The following is a 12,519-nucleotide window of genomic DNA, read 5'->3' on the forward strand; positions in this document are numbered from 1 at the left end:
TTAACCAGAAAACTGCTGTAGTATAGCCCTACCTATTTATATATGCTATGGGATGATAATTGACACCCCCTATGCAAAGATAGCTCTTCATATACTCTGTTCTGCATGTTAATAAGCTGAACTACATCAGTTGTTGGTGACTGTGAACCATAACAGGGCCATTATACAACATGTTCCTGCTTTGGTGTATGTTGTTTGTATCTTTACTGCATGGTAAGTCAGAAAACAATAACATAAATAGATCACATTTATTTCACATTTATCTGAATATTGATGGGGTCATTTCTAATTTACAGGAGTGTTGTCACAGGTTCAGTTTGTCCAACCCTCCTCAGAAATCAGAAAACCCGGAGATAGTGTGAAGTTATCCTGTAAGGCATCTGGAATTGACATCACAAGCATCTACATGCACTGGATTCAACAGGTTCCAGGAAAAGGATTGACATGGATTGGGAGGATTGACCCTGAGAATGGAGAAACAAAATATGCATCATCATTTGAAGGAAGATTCACAATGACATCAGACAATACCATTAATACAGGCTATATACAGATAGACCACCTGAGCCCTCAAGATTCTGCTATGTATTACTGTGCAAGGCACAATGAGAAAAAGGGCTTATATGTCATACAAAAACATATAGAACCAATATCAGCAGTAACCACTTGGAGGCAGCAGATAATAAAACTTAATGGGGCACATTTACTTACCTGGTCCGTTCGCGATCCAGCGGCGCGTTCTCTGCGCTGGATTCGGGTCCGGCCGGGATTCATCAATGCAGTTCCTCCGCCGTCCACCAGGTGGCGCTGCTGCGCTGAAGTCCGCTGGAATGCCTCGAAATACACCGGCCTACCCAGGATGAAGGTGAGTGAAATTTTCGCGACACAATTTTTTTTTTAAATGCGGCGGTTTTTCCGAATACGTCGGGTTTTCGTTCGGCCACGCCCCCCGATTTCCGTCGCGCGCATGCCGGCGCCGATGCGCCAAATTCCGATCGCGTGCGCCAAAAACCCGGGGCAATTCAGGTACAATCGGCGCAAAACGGAAATATTCGGGTAACACGTCGGGAAAACGCGAATCGGGCCCTTAGTAAATGACCCCCAATATGTTTGTGGATCAAAATCTCCCAGATAAAAGAATCTCCCAACACAAATATTATTGAAATAATAGAATTTTACAGTAATATTAAATCTACTTCCTCCTCTATAAACAGTATAACATCTGGAGTATTTACTAAAAACAATGGTATATGTCGTTAGGGGCATTTATCACATCCTTTTTTCTAATACCTCTAGTTATGTCTTTTTCTGGTGCATTCTTTTTTTTTGGACTGACTTTTTTGGTCCCTGATCATCAGGATCCAGAAACTTTATAATTGTTGCAAGGCTTAAAAAAAAATCACAAACTCAGACTTGAATGCCAGACTTAATACCCTGCCAGACTTAAGATGAATCAAACAAACCCTATTTTGGCACAAATTTCCAGATTTAACACCACAATGGGGCACTGTTTTCTGGATTTGCGCAGCTTTGACAGGTATGTAACAGGGGTTTGTGCTGGGATTGTGTCGCACGCGATCAGATTGTGGCGCAGCTTCGCTGGCTTCCATGTGACAGAAATCGAGGGGCGTGCTGTTAGATTATCCGACTGAATCAAATTGAGTCGCAAGACAATGCACTTAAATGCACCAGGAAGAAGAAGGTGAACTCCGGCGGACCTGAGCAGGGAAGTGACACATGCACCTTATCAGGCGCACAATCTTAGTGAATCGCGTGCATTATCATTAGATGATGTGCTTTCTGTAAGCTCCACACCGGGTAAGTAAATGTGCCCCAATGTGTTTGGTGGTGTCTATAAACAACTGAAGACCACCAGATCCATAGAAAGGGGCATATGGAATTTTGCAACAGAAGAAGGGTTCATGCACATGTTTTTATACTTTGTGGCACCTACTGTGGTACACAAGATTATTCTAACCCACAGTCAGCCCTTGTTTACACAAATTTATAGGGGCCAATGATCCAGCTGCAAAGTTTATGGCATGCCGTCTCATCGCACCATGAATGAGCCGCTTGACTTTCAATGGAGACGGGAGAATTGAGGAGCGCTCACTCCTCCTCTCCCTTGCACCTAGCTGTATTCTGGACTGGGCTAAGGCTCAGTTGAGCATACGTTCATGTGCATGAGGCCTGAGTCAGATTTTAGGCTGTAATTCATAACAGTAATAGTTTTAGTCTCTAAGGATACTCTTTCCTATTTGACATTATTAGTAGAGATGAGCGAACACTAAAATGCTCGGGTACTCGTTATTCGAGACGAACTTTTCCCGATGCTCGAGTGCTCGTCTCGAATAACGAACCCCATTGAAGTCAATGGGAGACTCGAGCATTTTTCAAGGGGACCAAGGCTCTGCACAGGGAAGCTTGGCCAAACACCTGGGAACCTCAGAAAAGGATGGAAACACCACGGAAATGGACAGGAAACAGCAGGGGCAGCATGCATGGATGCCTCTGAGGCTGCCTAATCGCACCATTATGCCAAAATTATGGGCAACAGCATGGCCATGACAGAGTGACAGAATGAAGCTAGATAGCATCTAAAACATCCAATAATTGACCCTGACACTATAGGGGACGGCATGCAGAGGCAGCGGCAGCAGGCTAGAGAGTGGCATGGCGACATACCCTAATTGGACTCAGGCTTCAAACCAATGGGTGTCAGAGAGGAACCAAAGGAGGTGAGCAAGAAGCGCTCAAATAATATCGGTACATGATAAAAGTTTGCCAGTATATTTTGTGGATTACACAGCAGGGTGGCGACAAAGTTAACATGGAAGCCATGAAAACAACCCAAAATTCTGCCTGACACAGCTCGTTTGATAAGGGGACCATGTATGCTTACAGTTCATGCCAGTCGCTGCACTGGCTGCCAGTCTCCTTTCGAATACAGTTTAAAATAATAATAACCCTCATCCATAAAGCTCTGTATAATGCTGCACCCCCCTACCTCTCCTCTCTTATCTCAGTCTATCGCCCAACCCGTGCTCTTAGATCCGCCAGTGATCTTAGATTAACCTCTACCCTAGTGCGGACCTCCCACTCGCGTCTCCAAGACTTCTCTAGAGCTGCACCAATTCTATGGAATGCTCTGCCCCGGACTATCAGACTAATACCTAACCTCCAAAGTTTCAAACGTGCTCTTAAAACCCATTTCTTTAGGCAAGCCTATAACACTCATTAACTGCATGAAGTTTTAACTCTTCTACTAACCCGTCCTGTGTCGTCCTCCCATCTGTTATCCAGCAACCAACAGGCACCAGACTTCTCTGCAGTCCCATTCACCCTGGACCTGGTATATAAGATGACGGCTGAGTGGTTCAAGCGACAGCAATTCCATTTATTATATTTTTTTCTATTCCCTAAGAAGAATGGCTTGACCATTAAATATTCTTTTACCTCGTGTTACCCCATCATCTTCATAAACCGTAAGCTCTGGCGAGCAGGGACCTCACTCCTGTTGTTCCATACAAATGTTGTGCTCTGTTACATTACATTTGTATTTGTTTCCTATGATTTGTAAAGCGCTACAGAATATGATGACGCTATATAAATAAAGATTATTATTATTATTATTATGGAGGCAGTGAACTAGTAGTAGATTAAAGGTGCTGCAACTATGTTAGTTGGATCTTGGGATGGAGCTGGCGCTCTGCAGCCAGGCGAGCTTTCGCCAATCCAAGCCCCTGTCTCTAGGCTACTCCCCAAACAGCACTTCTAAGAACCTTTTGTATAAGATCAAGTGTAGTAGCGTTCTTATAAGTTTAGGATATGGCGGGTGAGGGGAATGTAAACAGATGCGCAAGAAGCGCTGAAATAATATCCCTAAATGGTAAAAGTTTGCAAGTATATTTTGTGGATTACACAGCAGGGTGGCGACAAAGTTAACAACTTTGATGTGGAATGCCCTGTAATAGCTCTTGGGCGGTGTGCCTTTTATCGCCTAGGCTCAGCAGTTTCAGCACCGCCTGCTGTCGCTTAGCGACGGCACTGCTGCTGTGCCTAGAGCTACCGACTGATGGCGCCATGCCCACGGATGGTAATTCGGAGGAGGAGGAGGTGGAGGAGGGGTGGGAGGAGGTATAGTAGGCCTTTGAGACCTGGACCGAGGTAGGCCCCGCAATTCTCTGCGTCGGCAGTATATGACCAGCCCCAGGGTCAGACTCGGTCCCAGCCTGCACCAAGTTAAGTGTAGTAGCGTTCTTATAAGTTTGGGATATGGCGGGTGAGGGGAATGTAAACAGATGCGCAAGAAGCGCATGATGCGCATGGAGCTGGCGCTCCGCTGCCAGGCGAGCTTTCGCCAATCCAAGCCCCTGTCTCTAGGCTACTCCCCAAACAGCACTTCTAAGAACCTTTTGTATAAGATCAAGTGTAGTAGCGTTCTTATAAGTTTAGGATATGCCGGGTGAGGGGAATGTAAACAGATGCGCAAGAAGCGCTGAAATAATATCCCTAAATGGTAAAAGTTTGCCAGTATATTTTGTGGATAACACAGCAGGGTGGCGACAAAGTTAACAACTTTGATGTGGAATCCATGAAAACAACCCAAATTTCTGCCTGACACACCTCGTTTGATAAAGGGACGATGTATGGAGGCAGCTATATGGACGACTTTTGGAGGTAGCAATGGAGACAACGTGTGGAGGCTGCTATGGAGACAATTTAATTTGGATAGTGCCTGTATGTGGCAGTCCCAAACATTTTTCAAACCAGAGGAGCAGGTAGGTGGCCCTCCAGTAAAATGGAATAGATTGAGTGCCTGTATGTGGCAGTCCCAAAAATGTTTCAAACCAGAGGAGCAGGTAGGTGGCCCTGCAGTAAAATGGAATAGATTGAGTGCCTGTATGTGGCAGTCCCAAACATTTTTCAAACCAGAGGAGCAGGTAGGTGGCCCTCCAGTAAAATGGAATAGATTGAGTGCCTGTATGTGGCAGTCCCAAAAATGTTTCAAACCAGAGGAGCAGGTAGGTGGCCCTGCAGTAAAATGGAATAGATTGAGTGCCTGTATGTGGCAGTCCCAAACATTTTTCAAACCAGAGGAGCAGGTAGGTGGCCCTCCAGTAAAATGGAATAGATTGAGTGCCTGTATGTGGCAGTCCCAAACATTTTTCAAACCAGAGGAGCAGGTAGGTGGCCCTCCAGTAAAATGGAATAGATTGAGTGCCTGTATGTGGCAGTCCCAAAAATTTTTTAAAACAGAGGACCGGGTAGGTGGCCCTCCAGAAAAATGGAATAGATTGAGTGCCTGTATGTGGCACTCACAAAAATTGTTTCAAACAGAGGACCGGGTAGGTGGCCCTCCAGAAAAATTAAATGCATGAAGTACTATAGCAAGAGCCAGTGGGCCCTGTCAAAAAATAGCCATTTTCCTCTGCTTTATTGTACAAAGAGGAGGAGAAGGAGGAAAATGAGGAGGAGGAGGAGTGGATCAATTATTCAGGTTGAGCTTCCTTCACCTGGTGGAGATTGGAAATTCTGAGAAATCCAGCCTTTATTCATTTTAATAAGCGTCAGCCTGTCAGCGCTGTCAGTCGACAGGCGTGTACGCTTATCGGTGATGATGCCACCAGCTGCACTGAAAACCCGCTCGGACAAGACGCTAGCGGCAGGGCAGGCAAGAACCTCCAAGGCGTACAGCGCCAGTTCGTGCCACATGTCCAGCTTTGAAACCCAGTAGTTGTAGGGAGCTGTGTGATCACTAGGACGATGGTATGGTCAGCTACGTACTCCCTCACCATCTTTCTGTAAAGATCAGCCCTACTCTGCCGAGACTGGGGACAGGTGACAGTGTCTTGCTGGGGTGACATAAAGCTGGCAAAAGCCTTGTAAAGCGTACCCTTGCCAGTGCTGGACAAGCTGCCTGCTCGCCTACTCTCCCTCGCTACTTGTCCCGCAGAACTACGCACTCTGCCGCTAGCGCTGTCAGAAGGGAAATACTGTTTCAGCTTGTGCACCAGGGCCTGCTGGTATTCATGCATTCTCACACTCCTTTCCTCTGCAGGGATGAGAGTGGGAAGATTTTGCTTGTACCGTGGGTCCAGGAGAGTGAACACCCAGTAATCGGTGCTGGAATAAATTCTTTGAACGCGAGGGTCACGGGATAGGCAGCCTAGCATGAAATCTGCCATATGCGCCAGAGTACCAACGCGTAAGAATTCACTCCCCTCACTGGCCTGACTGTCCATTTCCTCCTCCTCCAACTCCTCCAACTCCTCTTCTTCTGCCCATACACGCTGAACAGTGAAGGACTCAACAATGGTCCCCTCTTGTGTCTCGCCAACATTCTCCTCCTCTTCCTCCTCATCCTCCTCCACCTCCACCTCCTCCGATATGCGCTGAGAAACAGACCTGAGGGTGCTTTGGCTATCAACAAGGGAATATTCTTCCCCTGTCTCTTGTGACGAGCGCAAAGCTTCCGACTTCATGCTGACCAGAGAGTTTTTCAACAGGCCAAGCAGCGGGATGGTGAGGCTGATGATGGCGGCATCGCCACTGACCATCTGTGTTGACTCCTCAAAGTTACTCAGCACCTGACAGATATCAGACATCCACGTCCACTCCTCATTGTAGACTTGAGGAAGCTGACTGACCTGACTACCAGTTCTGGTGGAAGTTGACATCTGGCAGTCTACAATCGCTCTGCGCTGCTGGTAAACTCTGGATAACATGGTCAGTGTTGAATTCCACCTCGTGGGCACGTCGCACAACAGTCGGTGAGCGGGCAGTTGGAGGCGGCGCTGCGCTGCCCTGAGAGTGGCAATATCTGGGCTGGACTTCCTGAAATGCGCACAGATGCGGCGCACCTTCGTGAGCAAATCAGACAGATTGGGGTATGTCTTGAGGAAACGCTGAACTATCAGATTTAACACATGGGCCAGGCATGGCACATGTGTCAGTCTGCCGAGTTGCAGAGCCGCCACCAGGTTACGGCCGTTGTCACACACAACCATTCCCGGCTTGAGGTTCAGCGGTGCCAGCCACAGATCAGTCTGCGCCGTGATGCCCTGTAATAGCTCTTGGGCGGTGTGCCTTTTGTCGCCTAGGCTCAGCAGTTTGAGCACCGCCTGCTGTCGCTTAGCGACGGCACTGCTGCTGTGCCTAGAGCTACCGACTGATGGCGCCGTGCCCACGGATGGTAGTTCGGAGGAGGAGGTGGAGGAGGGGTGGGAGGAGGAGGAGGCATAGTAGGCCTGAAACACCTGGACCGAGGTAGGCCCCGCAATCCTCGGCGTCGGCAGTATATGAGCAGCCCCAGGGTCAGACTCGGTCCCAGCCTCCACCAAGTTAACCCAATGTGCCGTCAGCGATATATAGTGGCCCTGCCCGGCAGCACTCGTCCACGTGTCCGTGGTCAGGTGGACCTTGTCAGAAACGGCGTTGGTCAGGGCACGGATGATGTTGTCTGACATGTGCTGGTGCAGGGCTGGGACGGCACATCGGGAAAAGTAGTGGCGGCTGGGGACCGAATACCGAGGGGCGGCCGCAGCCATGAGGTTGCGAAAGGCCTCGGTCTCTACTAGCCTATAGGGCAGCATCTCCAGGCTAAGCAATCTGGAGATGTGCACATTAAGGGCTTGGGCGTGCGGGTGGGTTGCACTATATTTGCGTTTCCGCTCCAGCGTCTGGGGTATGGAGAGCTGAACGCTGGTGGATGCTGTGGAGGATCGTGGAGGCGACGATGGGGTTTTTGTGGCAGGGTCCTGGGCAGGGGGCTGACTAGCAGCTGACACAGGGGAAGGAGCAGTGGTGTGCACGGCCGGAGGTGAACGGGCTTGTTGCCACTGAGTGGGGTGTTTAGCATTCATATGCCTGCGCATACTGGTGGTAGTTAAGCTAGTAGTGGTGGAACCCCTGCTGAGCCTGGTTTGGCAAATGTTGCACACCACAGTCCGTCGGTCATCCGGTGTTTCCTTAAAGAACCTCCAGACTTCTGAAGATCTAGCCCTCGCCGCAAGAGCCCTCGCCACGGGAGCTTCACTAGTTGACACATTTGGCGCTGATGCACCAGCTCTGGCCCTGCCTCTCCGTCTGGCCCCACCACTGCCTCTTCCAACCTGTTCTGGTCGAGGACTCTCCTCCGTCTCAGAAGCACTGTGTTCACCCGGCCTCTCAACCCAGCTTGGGTCTGTCACCTCATCATCCTCCGAGCCCTCAGTCTGCTCCCCCCTCGGACTTCCTGCCCTGACAACAACTTCCCTACTGTCTGACAACCGTGTCTCCTCATCGTCGGACACCTCTTTACACACTTCCACTACGTCAAGAAGGTCATCATCACCCACAGACTGTGACTGGTGGAAAACCTGGGCATCGGAAAATTGCTCAGCAGCAACCGGACAAGTGGTTTGTGACTGTGGGAAGGGTCCAGAAAACAGTTCCTCAGAGTATGCCGGTTCAAATGCCAAATTTTCCTGGGAGGGGGCAGACTGGGGGGGAGGAGGCTGAGGTGCAGGAGCTGGAGGAGTGGCGATTTCGGTGACATGGGTGGACTGCGTGGAAGACTGACTGGTGGTGGACAAATTGCTCGAAGCATTGTCAGCAATCCACGACATCACCTGTTCGCACTGTTCTGGCCTCAACAGTGCTCTACCACGAGTCCCAGTAACTTCAGACATGAACCTAGGGAGTGTAGCTCTGCGGCGTTCCCCTGCTCCCTCATCAGCAGGTGGTGTCTCACCCCGCCCAGGACCACGGCCTCTGACCCCTGCAGTAGTTGGACGCCCACGTCCCCGCCCTCGTCCTCTACCCCTGGCCCTCGGGTTAAACATTTTTAAAATGAGAGTTATAACTTTTTTTTTTTTTTAACTTTTTTTGGGTTTTTTTTGTGTTTTTTGTTTTTTTTTGTGTTTTTTGTTTTTTTTTGTGTTTTTTGTTTTTGTTTGAGTTTTTAAAACCAAACAATGCTATCCTATTGCTATGGCTATTTTCTAGCCAAGTATCAAAGCACACTACTATGCCAGATGAGATGACACTGAGTTAGTGCCTAATTGAAATCCAACCCCTACTAAATTTTCCCACTTCGGTCTTTGCTATGGATATGTGCGTCACTAAGCGCAGAACACAGCAGTCGCAAGTCTCACTACAAATTGCTCAGAATTGGCTAGTACATGCACTGCATAAAGTACAGCCACCAGCAGATCAACCAGAAATCAAATATATAGAACGCTACTGTAGGCGTAAGTAAGCTCTTTGTATTCTCCTATGGCTATTTTCTAGCCAAGTATCAAAGCACACTACTATGCCAGATGAGATGACACTGAGTTAGTGCCTAATTGAAATCCAACCCCTACTAAATTTTCCCACTTCGGTCTTTGCTATGGATATGTGCGTCACTAAGCGCAGAACACAGCGGTCGCAAGTCTCACTACAAATTGCTCAGAATTGGCTAGTACATGCACTGCAGAAAGTACAGCCACCAGCAGATCAACCAGAAATCAAATATATAGAACGCTACTGTAGGCGTAAGTAAGCTCTTTGTATTCTCCTATGGCTATTTTCTAGCCAAGTATCAAAGCACACTACTATGCCAGATGAGATGACACTGAGTTAGTGCCTAATTGAAATCCAACCCCTACTAAATTTTCCCACTTCGGTCTTTGCTATGGATATGTGCGTCACTAAGCGCAGAACACAGCGGTCGCAAGTCTCACTACAAATTGCTCAGAATTGGCTAGTACATGCACTGCAGAAAGTACAGCCACCAGCAGATCAACCAGAAATCAAATATATAGAACGCTACTGTAGGCGTAAGTAAGCTCTTTGTATTCTCCTATGGCTATTTTCTAGCCAAGTATCAAAGCACACTACTATGCCAGATGAGATGACACTGAGTTAGTGCCTAATTGAAATCCAACCCCTACTAAATTTTCCCACTTCGGTCTTTGCTATGGATATGTGCGTCACTAAGCGCAGAACACAGCGGTCGCAAGTCTCACTACAAATTGCTCAGAATTGGCTAGTACATGCACTGCAGAAAGTACAGCCACCAGCAGATCAACCAGAAATCAAATATATAGAACGCTACTGTAGGCGTAAGTAAGCTCTTTGTATTCTCCTATGGCTATTTTCTAGCCAAGTATCAAAGCACACTACTATGCCAGATGAGATGACACTGAGTTAGTGCCTAATTGAAATCCAACCCCTACTAAATTTTCCCACTTCGGTCTTTGCTATGGATATGTGCGTCACTAAGCGCAGAACACAGCGGTCGCAAGTCTCACTACAAATTGCTCAGAATTGGCTAGTACATGCACTGCAGAAAGTACAGCCACCAGCAGATCAACCAGAAATCAAATATATAGAACGCTACTGTAGGCGTAAGTAAGCTCTTTGTATTCTCCTATGGCTATTTTCTAGCCAAGTATCAAAGCACACTACTATGCCAGATGAGATGACACTGAGTTAGTGCCTAATTGAAATCCAACCCCTACTAAATTTTCCCACTTCGGTCTTTGCTATGGATATGTGCGTCACTAAGCGCAGAACACAGCGGTCGCAAGTCTCACTACAAATTGCTCAGAATTGGCTAGTACATGCACTGCAGAAAGTACAGCCACCAGCAGATCAACCAGAAATCAAATATATAGAACGCTACTGTAGGCGTAAGTAAGCTCTTTGTATTCTCCTATGGCTATTTTCTAGCCAAGTATCAAAGCACACTACTATGCCAGATGAGATGACACTGAGTTAGTGCCTAATTGAAATCCAACCCCTACTAAATTTTCCCACTTCGGTCTTTGCTATGGATATGTGCGTCACTAAGCGCAGAACACAGCGGTCGCAAGTCTCACTACAAATTGCTCAGAATTGGCTAGTACATGCACTGCAGAAAGTACAGCCACCAGCAGATCAACCAGAAATCAAATATATAGAACGCTACTGTAGGCGTAAGTAAGCTCTTTGTATTCTCCTATGGCTATTTTCTAGCCAAGTATCAAAGCACACTACTATGCCAGATGAGATGACACTGAGTTAGTGCCTAATTGAAATCCAACCCCTACTAAATTTTCCCACTTCGGTCTTTGCTATGGATATGTGCGTCACTAAGCGCAGAACACAGCGGTCGCAAGTCTCACTACAAATTGCTCAGAATTGGCTAGTACATGCACTGCAGAAAGTACAGCCACCAGCAGATCAACCAGAAATCAAATATATAGAACGCTACTGTAGGCGTAAGTAAGCTCTTTGTATTCTCCTATGGCTATTTTCTAGCCAAGTATCAAAGCACACTACTATGCCAGATGAGATGACACTGAGTTAGTGCCTAATTGAAATCCAACCCCTACTAAATTTTCCCACTTCGGTCTTTGCTATGGATATGTGCGTCACTAAGCGCAGAACACAGCGGTCGCAAGTCTCACTACAAATTGCTCAGAATTGGCTAGTACATGCACTGCAGAAAGTACAGCCACCAGCAGATCAACCAGAAATCAAATATATAGAACGCTACTGTAGGCGTAAGTAAGCTCTTTGTATTCTCCTATGGCTATTTTCTAGCCAAGTATCAAAGCACACTACTATGCCAGATGAGATGACACTGAGTTAGTGCCTAATTGAAATCCAACCCCTACTAAATTTTCCCACTTCGGTCTTTGCTATGGATATGTGCGTCACTAAGCGCAGAACACAGCGGTCGCAAGTCTCACTACAAATTGCTCAGAATTGGCTAGTACATGCACTGCAGAAAGTACAGCCACCAGCAGATCAACCAGAAATCAAATATATAGAACGCTACTGTAGGCGTAAGTAAGCTCTTTGTATTCTCCTATGGCTATTTTCTAGCCAAGTATCAAAGCACACTACTATGCCAGATGAGATGACACTGAGTTAGTGCCTAATTGAAATCCAACCCCTACTAAATTTTCCCACTTCGGTCTTTGCTATGGATATGTGCGTCACTAAGCGCAGAACACAGCGGTCGCAAGTCTCACTACAAATTGCTCAGAATTGGCTAGTACATGCACTGCAGAAAGTACAGCCACCAGCAGATCAACCAGAAATCAAATATATAGAACGCTACTGTAGGCGTAAGTAAGCTCTTTGTATTCTCCTATGGCTATTTTCTAGCCAAGTATCAAAGCACACTACTATGCCAGATGAGATGACACTGAGTTAGTGCCTAATTGAAATCCAACCCCTACTAAATTTTCCCACTTCGGTCTTTGCTATGGATATGTGCGTCACTAAGCGCAGAACACAGCGGTCGCAAGTCTCACTACAAATTGCTCAGAATTGGCTAGTACATGCACTGCAGAAAGTACAGCCACCAGCAGATCAACCAGAAATCAAATATATAGAACGCTACTGTAGGCGTAAGTAAGCTCTTTGTATTCTCCTATGGCTATTTTCTAGCCAAGTATCAAAGCACACTACTATGCCAGATGAGATGACACTGAGTTAGTGCCTAATTGAAATCCAACCCCTACTAAATTTTCCCACTTCGGTCTTTGCTATGGATATGTG

General features: G+C 47.1%; 1 long non-coding RNA gene across 1 annotated transcript in view; it reads right to left on the reverse strand.

The window, feature by feature from the left end:
• Positions 1-299: 299 nt before the first annotated feature.
• LOC140128517 (uncharacterized) overlaps positions 300-12,519 on the reverse strand; it is a 111,953-nt gene continuing 99,733 nt past the window's right edge. The window contains exon 3 of the long non-coding RNA XR_011855145.1: positions 300-464. This is a non-coding gene — a long non-coding RNA (uncharacterized lncRNA). The remainder of the gene's footprint in view (positions 465-12,519) is intronic.

This window comes from Engystomops pustulosus, chromosome 1 (genome assembly GCF_040894005.1).
Source record: "Engystomops pustulosus chromosome 1, aEngPut4.maternal, whole genome shotgun sequence".
Classification (NCBI taxonomy): Eukaryota; Metazoa; Chordata; class Amphibia; order Anura; family Leptodactylidae; genus Engystomops; species Engystomops pustulosus.